Below are 12595 nucleotides of genomic sequence, written 5' to 3' on the forward strand. Positions count from 1 at the left end.
CCAAATCTAGCATTCATCAAGGAGCCAGTCACGCAGGAGCCAACAAAACAGGACAAGGACATGGCAGCGGACTGGAAGGAAATAGTGATGTGGTCAGAACATTGAAACCAGTAACAGGATTAAAAGGAAATTTTCCCCATGTTCAAATGTTTTATTCTTTTCAGCATTTTCTCCAACAAACAGTTCCCACCTTACATTTAGAGACAAAGAACACAGATCTGTGGGCTTCCTCTGAAGTGGCTGCACCCTCCATGCCTGCACCTCTCCAAAGTTGCTCTTTTCTGCTCACTGCCACGTGGAGCCTCATTTCATTTCTTACACAAAATCTTCTCACCAGAATCAAGAGCAGCAACAGAATCACTCCCAATGACATTCTGTGTGAACAGAGCGGAAAATCGGCCACCTGTGTCTCCCACAGCCACCTTCTACTGACACCAGAAAGGAGCATCTTAGGAACTGGGAACTGAGAACTCTGGGGAAGCTTCCCTGCTCTGTCGCAAACTCCCACTGCATTTGCTTCCCACTGGGCCCCATTGCCAGCCTTTCCCTTAAATGACAGCCAGCCAAGCCTCAAGCTCTCGTATGAACTGACCATTAACTTTCACTCAAGAGAGAACAGAGTTTTTCAGCATCCCCAATGCCCCCATTTTACAGATGAGGCACAGAGAGGCTCAGGGACTGCCCAAGGTCCCAGGCAGGAAAGGATGATGCTCAAGCAGAAGCCCAAGCAGACTGACATCAGGAGCCATGCCCTGAGCACTCTGTTTGTACAGTCAGAGAGCAGTCATGCGCAGAACGCACATCTGCACATGTCCATGTCACACACGGCAGCCATGGCCACACATGTGCCTTGGGAATGGACGTGGGTGCTATCCAAAGGAAGCCTTCACTATCAGCCCAGTGCACGGTCCCTGCCAACAGCCATGGTGGGCAGGCCCAAACCCTGTCCCAGAGTACCTCTTCTGCTGGTAGCTTGTTTCACTGCTTATTGTCTCTCTTTTTAAAAGGCAGACAACCAGCTGAGCGCTGTCTAAAGGTCATGACATTTCCTGTGGCCTCAGATATCTTTGCAAGGTTTCCTGGGATCAGGGTCACAACGCTGGCTGGCATTTAAGAGAACCCATGCTGTTTTTTTCAGGGCTTCCCTTTATCTGATCATTTCTGGCTCTTTTTCCTTGAACAGTCAATAAATAACAAACCTCAGCGATGCATCCCAATCAGCTTGGGGACAGTGAACTGGGTGCTTGTCAGGCTCCCAAACTCTGGAGGTGGCTTACCTGAGGTCCAGGAGTGGGGCTCAGGGATCAGGGTTCCACCTATGCCCAGAGATTCTGGGTAGCAGATAAATTTAGAAAACATAGGATTAATGGTTAACCTCACTCACCAGACCTGTCTAAATCATATAATCTTGGACCTATTTGCTGTAATTTCCCTCGATATTCAATATTCAATTATTCTTGTCAAAGAAATGAGATTGTGATCTAGATGGCTTCCCAAAGATATCCCCTGGGGCACAGGAAAAAAGTTACAAAACTTGTATTTATGTTTATTTTTTTATTTTAAAAAAGGTATTCGCTTTATGCTACTTAATACAAGGGCTGGTCCCGGTCAGGGTATCCCCTCCCCCGCTCAGCTTGACCCAGTGACCTGTGGGCTCTGCCGGGAGTGGGGACTAGGGTGAGCAACCAGGGAAGCCCTGGGCCCCCAAACCTCTCAAAATGGGGACGAGGGGCATCACTGCTAAGCCAAGGCAGTGACCTACTTGGAAGGTGGACACTTTAGAGATGAAGTCCCAGAGACCTGGGCGTGGTGCCACTGAACTGCCACTATGCCACGGGAGAACCTCATGAAGACTGGGGCTTAGCTCAGAGCCTGCAAGGAGGGGCCTTCTGAGGACACAGACACTGTCCACTGCAGAATCCAAACTCCAGCAAATCCAGTCTGCTTCTGAGAGCCACAGGATGATGAAGGAGCTGTTTTTGTTGGCCTCCTAATTGGAACCCCTCTAATAAGGGAAATGGGTAACAGCCAGGAGCAGACCGAGCACAGTTTGTACACTGACACAGGTACAGGCTGGAGGGTTAACCCGCACACAGTGTTCTGCTTGCCATCGGCCTGTGGGTCACTGTCACACTGAGGGTCTTCTTCTGAAGCAATGGAGATTCTGCTCCCTAGAGAAAGCCACTCCTCTTTCCAGTGGCCCATTCTAGGGCTCAGCAGGGATGCTGCACAGTCAGTCCACAAGCACAGGAAGGGACCTGGGACCTGACCCAGGCTTCTCACTGATCTGGCTGGTCTCTCTGGACAAGCGGGGCTCCTTGGAGGCTGGCAGACCACCTGGGCATCATGGGGATGCGAGAAGATGCTTCCAGATCCTGACTCACAGTAGGGACCCATAACACTAATGCCTTGCATCTTAGGGAGATTCGAGGCACTTTAAGTTCGAGTGTGTCCACACTGAAATACTCCACGAGTCCAGCAACCCTCGCAGTTACAGTCCCTCTGCCACTATTATCTCTGGAGTTCAGGGGTCTCTTTGTGCTGAGTGCTTCATGGAAAAGTCCCAATGAGCATCCTCAGAGGCATCTGGCCCTGTCTCTACCTCCTCATTCTAACTCTACTTCATCTAATCCCAGAGTTAGCACAGGAATGACCATGTGAATAGAAACACATACCACATCCACAAAGCCCTAAAACTGAAAAGCTCACTTACCCAGAACCCAACAAGGTGGACATCACCACTGTCCACCTGCAGGGGCTGAAGATGGCATTTGCCTAATAGCACAAAACATGTTAGACTATTCTCATCTCCTTGCTGAAAACCTCCCAGACGCTTAACCATGTCATACTATGAATAACACTATTTCCTCAAAAATGTGCTGTGTCACGAAACCACCCTCCTCTTAAAATTGGGATTGAGTGGCACCCTGCCACCATTAGTGGTCCCCAAAAGTCAACACATCAATGATAAAAATATTTCTTTTGATAGTAGCGCGGCCACTGCCAAACCAAGGCATTTCAGAGACAGGCACAGAGCAGTAGAGCAACCAGGACAGAGGATTACAGTGTATCTGGATACTCAGTCCCACATGCACTTGATCTCATCTCAGACAGATGCTCCGAGCCCCTCAGTAGGTAAGGGGCTCAAGATGCAGAAATAGAAGAGGTGAGCCTGCTAGGAGGGGTCCCTCCACCATTCAGTGCAACTGAGATTTCCCAGGCTAATGACCCACACTTACCTCCTGGCTAATTTTCAACGGTTTACACAGCAGCAAAAGAGAACTCCCTAAATGAGTGGGTTGGGATGGGATCAAGCCAAAGCAGTGACAGATTCAGCTCTTTTTATCCAACCAGGATGTTTAAAAAAACAAAGGCTTATATTTTCAAACTAGAGGCCCAGTGCAAGAAATTTGTGCACGGGATGGGAGGTTGTCCCTCAGCCTGGCCTGCATCCTCTCGCAATCCAGGACCCCTTGAGTAGGGTCCCTAGGCCTGGCTAGTAATCAGGGTCTATCAGGGCTTTCCTTCCCTTGGCTGCCGGCAGCTGACTCCGCCCCCGCTGCTGCCACTGCTTGCCATCAGCATTGCTGCCCCCCCTCCCCCGCCACCCCTTCCCTCACCACCGGTCGCTTCCCTCTACAAGTGACAGGTGTCAGTGCGATCACTTGGCTGGCCTAGGTCTCCCTCTGCAGGGCAATCACTGGCCAGCCTCGCCTACCCACTGCAGCGCCACCAGCCAGGTAGCCTGGGCCTCCCTCTTTGGGGCGATCGTGGAGCGCCGCCCCCCCCCCCCCCCCCTGCAATGGATCACCCTGCCGGCTGGTGGCCTGGGCCTCCCTCTGCGGAGCGATCGATCATGAAGCAAGGGCGGGACCCCTCAACCAATCACATCGCACCCACCTTGGCTGGCCTGGAACAAGTGCGTGTCATAGCGTGGTCGTCAGGAAGGTCATCTGGCCGGCCATTCTGCTGTTCGGTTGTTCAATCGATTTGCATATTACACTTTTATTATTATAGATATAGTAACTGAATGAAGAGCAGGTCCTCACTGTAGAGCCTCCTCAGTGCTGCACTGTAGTTAGCCACAGGCCTTGTGTGGCTTCTAACATTAATTAAAATTAAATAAAATGTAAACTTCAGCTCCTCAGTCACACTAGAGGCATTTGAAGTGCTCGACAGCCACAGCAGGGAGTGGGCAGCTACAGAGCATGTCCACCATGGTAGAGTTCTGGATTAGCGGCCAAAGTCTCCTCTTCACAAAGCAACCATTGTTCCCATGTCTTCCTCTTCCCTCAAGGAGCAGAAAAAACTGCTGTCCCTGACTCTGTCCTATAAACGTGGATTGAGCCAGACTGAGTCTCCTGCAGACAGGAAAGAGCACAGCTCTGGGCCCCAGTGAGCCTGGGAGCTGTAGAAAAACCCGATCTCCCTTCACCAGCTCTTACAGAGTTTTTCCAACCAGCTCTTCCTTCCTCCCTGTTCCATGACGGCACAATGCTGATGGGGAGAAACGAAGGAAAAGGAAGAGCTGGAGTCCCACGCTGCTCCAGAAGGGCTGTAGGGTGCTAGGACAGGGCCCTCTGCTCCACGCCTCTCTCTTCATTGGAGGGTTATATTTAAAAACAAAGCAGCGCAGGGCCTAAGGCTGGGTTGTGACAGGTCTTCCCAGTGATGACCAAGGGCCACTGCTTGGACCAGGGTGCAGGGGCCTTGAGGGCCAGGGGTTCTTGGCCCAGTGGTAAGAAGGCCAGGTCCTCCACACCTTTGCAGCAACGCCCCTCTTGTCTAGAAAATACAAACTCGGTGCTCTGTCTCATGGCGCTTCACACGACTTACTACTGAATCCAAACAAGCTGTTGCAATGGAGATGAGCCTGTCAGCCCCCGACTGGGCCAAGCTGGTCCTGCAAACCTGCTGGGGTGGGTGTTTCAAGTTCTCTTAAAACAAGCAAAGTGGACTAAGGATGTCTGAGCTTCCATGTTCTCTCCCATAACCACTGATTTAGGAACTGTGGCACTCATTTCTACAGTGTCACACTCTGTCCTGTCAGGATTTCTGCCGCTCTCTTCCAATGTTCACAGCAATCTGAACATAAGGCCCTAGTAGCAGCATAAGAAAAGGTACTGCGTCCATCGAAGCAGATGGCCACACCATGAGCTGGGAGAAGGCAAAGACAGACGGCTGTCTCCTGAGGCCCTGACTGAGCTGGACCCCAGCAACAGCCCCCACCTGGGAGATGACCCTGGGCAAGTCTCACCCTCTCCGGGCCTCACTTTCCTCATCTGTAAACTACAGGTCATAAGCATACCTACCTTTATAGGTATGTTTTGAGCACTAAGAAATTTAATGAATGCATTTAGCACGGGGCGTAGCACCCAGAAAGGTACACCATAAATATGATCATTTAATAGAGGAAGGTGTGGAAACCCAGAGAGACAGGGGTCCACACGGGGACTAGGAGCCACAGACCCTACCCTCATCACGGGGCTTGTTCACAGGGACACCGATGACAGCAGAACCCGAGTGGTATTTAGCACAGGTTTTCCCAATAAGAATGTCACACTTCCATGAGGCTATACAGCAGCCTTGGAGGGTGGGGTCCCAGCCAAGGTTTCTGTTTCCAAGGGGTTTTCCTGGCGAAGGAGGAGTCTGCGGGTCCCTTTCACTCAGCCAGCATTTGTGAATTTAGATAAGAGTGAAACACGTGGCCATGAACCCCAGTGGCTGTTGCTTCCAGCGAGGGAGCCTCGCTTCACTGCTGACCTAGGTGAGTTTACTTGGCACATTTGAAAAGGACAGAGATCTGTGGTCATGGTGCATCCAAGCAGAGCATGGTGAGGAGGTTGCTGGTGTCCCAGGAGAGATGAAGCACTTTCCTGCAGCTGGCACAGGGGCTGGGCCAAGGACATCTAGAGCATCCAAGTGCCCATGTTTGGGAGCTGCTGTGTGCTGGCAGCAACCTCGCCCCACGGACCTGTGCTCCCCACGGGTCTGTATGTGTGGCCTGTAGTCTGCTTCCTGTCATGAGACCAAGCCCCTCACCGCTGAAACATGGATCTCCTTCACTCTTAAACCCAAAACCTTTGCACAGAGGCCGAGAAGGTGGCACAAAGCCACTGCCCATCCCCTCCCAGTTCAAAGGCTCTAGGTTGATTCTTGGTAGCAAGGCAGCAGGTCCCTCAGAATGATACTCTTTGGTTAATAGCAGAGCATGGGAACCCTAAAAAGTCTTCATCACACCGAGCTTATACTTTACCTTCAGGCCAGGCTTTGCTGCATCTTCCAGAGGCCACCCGCACCGGTCCTTTGGGGCACTGAGCCTGTGACAGTGGATAAAAGGCGAGGCGTGCACTCCCGGCGCTTACTGAGGAAGCGCTCCACCACCCTGCCTGACGTATGGTTTCTATTTCATACCCCTGTTGTTACATTACATAACAAGCAGACGATACTCAGATACTCGAATCGCCAGACTTGGCTCAGGACTCTCGGTGAACGCCCCAGAGCACTGCTGTTTATCCCGAGCCACGAATGCTCACCCAACCAAATTTAGCGTGGAAGCCGCACCATCCAAGCTCAAAGTCAGCACTTACAGCTCATGCCCTCAGCAGGAAAAAGACACCACCTGCTTCATACCTTTGATTGAAATCATTCCATTCTGAATTTCTACCTCTGGTGCCACATTCAAATGTGAGAAAAGGATGAGTTTTCTGTGGCCTGGAGTTCATCTTTCCAGGTCTGGAAAGAGGCCTCAGCCTCCAACAGGTTCAGGAAGGTGGTCGCACATGGGTTAGGGACAGATCGGATAACAAAGGCCAGGAGTCCCTGCCACCACGGGGACATGTGTGGTACCAACCCAGGGGGAAGAAGGCTATCAAGGCACCCAAAGGGAGCACACTGCTGTGAGTATCCTGAGAGCTCTGGAGCCTTATGTGGGGGCAGCGCCCGCCCTCCCCTCGGCTTACTGGGGAGGCTGTGAGGGCATTCGCTAGGAACACTGGCTAAGCGCACCTCAGGCCATGGACATGTCTATGGGAGCATGGAAGTAAAAAGCCTCTGTGAGCACATGCTCCTCCCTGAAGCTGCCCTCCCAGCTGCCTGCGGTCTGAACCTCACTCACGTAAGCCTGGGGGACGTGGCAAGGCAGTGTGAGGGGCCAGGAACACAGAGGTTCTCCAGAGTGGCCGGAATGGCCCACAACCTGATCAAGAAGAACCTGGCTCCATGAAGAGGTGGACACCTGACAGCTGGCCCCCAGGGGGCTTCGTGCAGGTAGAAACTGAACTAACCTCGGACAGGGGCCCAGAGCAATGACTCAGCTGCGGGCAAACTGTCCTTCCTGGGGGGATGCGAGAATTCAAAATGTTTTCTTATTAATACACAGACATGCAAGGCTGATGTGAGGGGCAGAAGTCATGAGCCAGTGGACCTGGGGTCTGGTCTGTCACCACGTGCGGAGCGCGGGTACTTTCCATCTCTCCCCACCCCACCCCACGCCACCCCCACTCCCCACTGGGTTCCAGTCTTGAGGACACAGAGCACTCTAACTCAGCAGGTTTGAGATCCACTCCCCTGGCCCCACCAGGGACCTTGGACAATTGCTGGGGAGGAGCTACTTCAAATATGATAGGAAAAAACTGAGCAAACAGTGGTCCCAAACACAGCAAGGACTGACCCTGCTGCCATGGAGCAGATGAGAGAAGAGCTGTCAGGATCCCACTCACTGGGGGGGGCTTGTGGAAGATGTCAGGTAAATATATGGTTGTTTTCCTAATTTGGGGTTCGTCCTGTGGAGTGTGCTATCCTTTCTCATCATGTTAATGTGAGTAGGGCAGGGGCTAAAGGAACAGCAAGGAGAGTCAAAATAAAATTCAACAGGAGAGGCCAGGCCAGGCTTGCTGCATGCAAAGCAGGACCTGAGGAACAGCTTTCTCTGAAACAAACCCGAGATAAAGGGCTTTCACCCCACCCTATGACCTAACACCAGGATCACTGCTGCACCTCATTAAGTTAGCCATGTCCAAGGCCACAGCCTTCCTGACTTTAATCTGCCTGCACCAACATGGGTCATAGATTAAGAAATGCCCTTCACCATTCAGTGGGCCAGCAGCTGTCTGGACAAGTAGGGACCTGTGACTTCACGCAACGCTCTTCAAGCATGACTGGGCACCGAGTGTCAGGCCCTGCTCTTAAGGAGCTTTCTGTCTGGGATAGTCAGACCAAACAGAAAAGTCGCTTTAAGGCAAAGAATAAACAGACCTTCTGCCCTCAGCAGCAGGGTCCCCACAGAGCTCTGTAGGTCTGGAGGGTACAGGCACGCTTGTTTGAGCATCAGGGTCAACCACAAACTTGTACCTAAATAGCGAGGTGGGAAGATGGATCCAGCCTGCTAACACCCTGGCCCAGGCGGCCAGCCCAACTCCCTCTGGACCTCCCTTGGATGCCCTGTCTCCCAAGGGGCCCTCCCGCTGACCCAGGCGTGGCAGGTCCCACCTCCCTTCCTAGTCCTGCCTATAGCAGGTTCGGATTCTTTATCACACTCAGTACAAGTCTGAGCTGTCTGTTGACAAGGATGGAGCCAAGAGTTGCACCTGTCTGTAAACCCGGGGCAGCTCCCAGAAACCAGAGAACCCCATGCCTCGGTGGATCGGTGGCACCAGGCAGCTCGGGAGCCTTAGGGACTAGCACCACCACACTTCCCAGGTCTATGGCCGTGCTCTGCCCACCCATCTGCCCACCTCTCCTTCCTGGGCACACAAATCTGAGTGCAGCAGCTCCTGGGCCTCCGTCCCAGTTCAGTCACCATAGGCAAAGGTGCCCCTCCTCAGCTGCAAGGAAAAACTCCCAGGGAAGGGCTAGGGAACCCATGCCTCAGGCAGGGGGCGGGACACTCTTTCCTTGGGATGGGGATGGGTCTCTTATAAACAGAGAGAGAGAGAAGAAACCAGTGCCCAGGACAGCCCTCTGTGCCTGTGGCTTGTTTGAGAGCACAGACAGAGTCTCTGCCTGAGCCCATGGGCCAGGGACCTGAGGAGAGGGAGCCCACAGATGTCTGACCTGTGGCTGCACTCCCTATGGCTGCCTTTCCCCAGGAAGCTGGGCCTGGGCTCAGGGCAAAGGTGTTCACCACCATGCTGAATCAGCCACTGAGAGAGAACGAATCCCTACCAGGCCACATCGCAAACCACCCCACACTTGTCTCTGCCACAGATACTGACGGTATTTACCTAAGTTGAGAAGCATCACCCAGGCCTGGGTGAACTTCCTGGCTCAAAGTTTTCTGCCAGGTCAGGCAGTGTTAGTCCATGCCACAAAGAAAAGAGTCTCAGAGTAGTAACCCCTCGGCAGCCTGGTGGCCACAGCCTGGCAGCGCCTGGTCCACCCAGGGCTCCCAGAACTCCCAAGCACCCTGCCGCCTTCACAACCTGCAAGTAAACACAGCGGTGTGACAGCACGCTGGCTCTGCATCATGTCGCAATGTTGGCACCAGCTGCGCACGCAGACTGCAGGCAGCCAGCCTGGCTGTTGTCTCGGGCAGCATGTCACGGGCACACCCAAAGTGGGATGGGTTGTTCTGAGCCCTCGTCAGCTGTCTGATCCACACACACAGCACTAGCTTTCCTCCTGGGTATCAGGGGAATGTGAAAGCCTGAGTTAGCGAGCAAGCTGGAAATATCAGAGTCAAGGAAGGAAGTGACACTGAGCACAACAGCCTCTGTAGGAACAAGCCCTGTAATCACTTCACAGGTAAGGGGGCGGCGATGGGGGAGGGCAGGCTGGCCTCCAAAACCACACAGGGGACTCCATGTTTCTGTTTTAAACCAACAAGAAACACATTTTCACAAAACATGCCGACACTTGCTAATAACAGCCCCACAGATGAGGACACCGCAGCTTCTCCCAGGGTGACCCAGCAAGGACCCAGGCCAGGCCAGCCTCATCCCCATCCTCAGGTGGCTCTGGGCCTCTCCTGGAACAAAGAGTTCAGAAAAGGTTACTTTACAAGTCCCCAAAGCCAAGATCGTGTGGTTCCCTCAAGCACTAAAGTAACACTTGGGGGGTGGGGACACTCTTAGATAAAATCAATAAAATTCCTAATGAAAACTCCGAAGTCACAAGTTCACAGCCTGTTTTCTGTTTGGACTTGAGGGATCTCAGCAGTGAGATAAAACTGTCACCATCAAAAAGCACCAGAAGCCATGCATCCTCACTGCTGGCCTAATGCACCACCTCCTTGGCGAGGACCAAGTAGGGGCACCACCCTGGCATGGACTGCATACCAGACCTGGCAGGCGAGCCCTGGGCAGAGTGGCACGGAGTTGGAAGACGCTCACCAGGACTCCAGCAATGGCTCCTCCTAAGAGACCTCATCGCCATCGCCACCTCTGCCCTGGGCTCCAAGGAGGACTCTGTCACATGGCTAGGAGCACTGCCATCTCTCCCTGCATGCCAGGAGGCAAACACACAGCCACCCTTCCCTAACCGTGCCCTCAGGGAATGCGGCCCTGCACCTGCACCTCCACTGTTCTCACCAAGGAAACAAAAGATGCCCGCGCAGCACACACATACCAGCTTTCACAGTTTGCCTTTTCTTCCTCAACTGTCTGAAAAGATAGTAAAATCCAGGAGAAAAAAAGTCCCCTATTGTCCTCCATCTGAAGCAAACACTCAGCTGTTATTTAGTTTTGTTAAGAAAAATGGACCACCGGGTTGCTGCAGAGGAAACTCAAATTCATTCTTTCATGTGTCAACTACAATGAAACCTGCACATTCGCCTTCTACTAAAACAGAAAACTGCATGTGGAGCCAGGACCATGGGGGTCTTGCCAGCATGTCCCAAGGACACACAGTTAATTCTTCTGTGATGGTCTTTCAAGACAGTGACCCTCAGCTCTGTCCTGCAGCACCAACAACACAAATCTTGCATCGTCACTCGGTCCTGTCCCTGAGGACACCACTGGTGAAATAGAGACAGGGCTTCAGTGGAAGGCAGGGCCCTTGGGCCAAGGCCCAGGCTACCAAGGTTGACAAGAGCAGGAAACCTTGGACAAACCAGACTCCTTCTGGGCGTTTTCATCTATAAAGTTTCACATTCCTCCCAGTTCTGACCTGTGAGGATGGAAGTGCTAACAGCTCGAAAGTGCTCAGTCCCCTGAGCTCCTCTGCACCATGTTGCCGGGACATTCTGAGGGCTATAGGCTGGTGGTAAGAAGTCCATTTGCTAGGCGTGAGCTCTGTGCCTAGGAATGTGGAGAGGGGAGGTTGGAAGCTCAGTCCCCTATCTAACCTCTTCCTCATCCAGGCACACAGATGTGCTGAGCAGCAGAAGCCGCCTTCTGCTTGGATTCACTTCATTTTCAAATATGCTCTTATTGGAAAACAATCACTTGACAAAACCAACTGATGTAAGTGTCCCTACCATAGCCAGTGACTAATTATGGCAGCATAAAAGTAAGGGGCTTAGAGCCCAGAGAGGATGCCCACGGGGAGTGTTCCAGGCAGATGTGCCCAGTGGTCACACCGGAACCTTCTCCTCCCTGAAGACACAAAGATTGGGACTGGCTTCACATCAGTGTGACTGTTAAAACAGAGCTTTGATATAACAGTTTGGACTCTGCATAAGCTATCAGTATGCCAACAACAGAAATTATTCACAGTCTTCTACATCGTTTAACAGATACAGGGCCAGGCCCCCACAGCCTCACATCATGTGCAGATAGAGTTTATTTCTTGGGAAAAGAGTGCCCTTAAGAGAAAGCCCACTCACAGTGCTGGTGACAGTGCATGGAGAGGCCTGATGAGCCATGTGGTGGCAAGACAAGCCTTCTACACGGGAGCTGAGTGAAAGTAAAGGAACTCTCAGAAGGCAGGAACTTGGGGGGTCAGAGGGAAAGGGTGTGGAAGCCAGGGCCTGTCCTAAGGCTGTCCTGGGGCTATTGCCTGGGCTGTAGCTGTGAAAGGCCACCACGCAGGAGACCACACTGGGGCCCAGAGAGGGGCACTGGGCCTGTGGCTCCCTTGGGGAGAAGCTGGGAAATGGCACTGTTGGAGGGACGTGCCCATGTCCAGATTTGACCGCTGCTGGGAGGAGGCAGGTCAAGAAAGAAGACTCCCACCCTGGCTGGTTTTACTCAGTGGTTATAGCGTTGGCCCTCAGACCAAAAGGGTCTTAGGTTCCATCCCTGATCAAGGGCATGTACCTCAGCTGAAAATTCCCCAGCCCCAATAGGTGTGCGTGCAGGAGGCAACCAATCGATGTGTGTCTCTCACCTTGATATTTCTCTCCCTCTATCTCCCCCTCCTCCTTCTCTTCCACTCTCTCTAGATATCAATGGAAAAAATATCCTTGAGTGAGGATTAAACAAGAAAGAAAGAAGACTCCTCTAAGAATCCATCACCAGAGGTCACTTGGAGGGGGTTTAGGGAGAAGCCAGATGAGCCTGGAGATGACCAGGCCTTTCCTCTGGCACTGGGCAGAAACACGTACATCTGCCCTGCACAAGTGTGCTATCAACCCCAAAGAATGTCTGTAAAACATTCTCAGGGCATAAAGTCACAATCAAAAATCACAAATCAGAAAACCCAGGGAGTGGGAGTT

At 52.5% G+C, this 12595-nt stretch overlaps 1 protein-coding gene across 14 annotated transcripts in view; it reads right to left on the bottom strand.

Annotated features, from left to right (window-relative positions):
* The window catches only part of HDAC4 (histone deacetylase 4), a 239045-nt gene that overhangs the window by 160552 nt on the left and 65898 nt on the right, over positions 1–12595 (bottom strand). The window contains exon 1 of one of the 14 annotated variants that reach the window (XM_059703771.1): positions 6257–6420. The exons of the other annotated variants lie outside the window; for them this stretch is intronic. The gene's annotated coding sequence lies outside the window, so the exon portion shown is untranslated. Of the gene's footprint in view, positions 1–6256; positions 6421–12595 lie in introns of those variants that run through there. 14 annotated transcript variants of the gene reach the window in all.

The sequence above is a fragment of the Myotis daubentonii genome, chromosome 7, assembly GCF_963259705.1.
Source record: "Myotis daubentonii chromosome 7, mMyoDau2.1, whole genome shotgun sequence".
Classification (NCBI taxonomy): domain Eukaryota; kingdom Metazoa; phylum Chordata; class Mammalia; order Chiroptera; family Vespertilionidae; genus Myotis; species Myotis daubentonii.